Genomic DNA, 936 nt, shown 5'->3' with positions numbered 1-936 from the left:
GCCCTTGGATTGGGTGTGGAAAATAAGATAAAGATTCAAAAACCAAAGCCCAGAGATGCTATGTGTCTAACTGCTTAAGAAACTGGCCATTCTCCATGACTAAGGCAATTTTTCACTTGCACCATCTCCTTCTGTTATTTGACCATCTCATCTCTAATTTGTCATCCTGTATATGGGAACCAAACAACCCAACTTAGGCAAAGCTCCATTTACTTATTCAAAATCATGAGGCCACGCATGGCTTTTGTTCTCATGGAGGTGTCAGTCTAACTGTATGATCCATACAAAGTACCACGTACTTAGTAGCTTTAAAAATAATACTTGGGGACTTCCCTGGTGGTGCAGTGGTTAGGACTCCATGTTCCCAATGCAAGGGGCCCGGGTTCGATCCCTGGTTGGGGAACTGGATCCCACATGCATGCTGCAACTGAGAGTTCACGTGCCACAACTGGGGAGCCCGTGAGCTGCAACCAAAGAGCTGTTGAGCTGCAACCAAGGGGCCTGCCTACCGCAACTAAGACCTGGTGCAACCAAATAAATAAATAAATATTAGAAAAACTAATAATAACCATGTATTAACTCACATTTCCATAGACAGAAGTCTGGGTGGGCTTAGGTTGGGTTCTGTGCTCAGGGTATCACAAAACCAAAATCAAGGTGTTAGCTGGGCTGAGTTCTTACCTGGAGGCTCTGGAGAAGAATCCACTTCCAGGCTCATTCAGGTTGTTGGCAGAATTCAATTCCTTGTAGTTGTAGGACTGAGGGCCCTGTTTCGTCACTGGCTATTGGTTGGAATTTGTTCACAGCTCCTAGATTCTCTCTCTGGTCCTTATATGTGGCCCCCTCCATCCTCAAGATGACAGTGTGCCGAGTCCTTACCATGCTTCAAATCCCTCTGACTTCCCTTCTGCCTTCCCCCTTGCCACAGGCCAGAGA

The sequence above is a fragment of the Balaenoptera ricei genome, chromosome 14 (genome assembly GCF_028023285.1).
Source record: "Balaenoptera ricei isolate mBalRic1 chromosome 14, mBalRic1.hap2, whole genome shotgun sequence".
NCBI lineage: Eukaryota > Metazoa > Chordata > Mammalia > Artiodactyla > Balaenopteridae > Balaenoptera > Balaenoptera ricei.
This window is presented reverse-complemented; position numbering follows the sequence as displayed.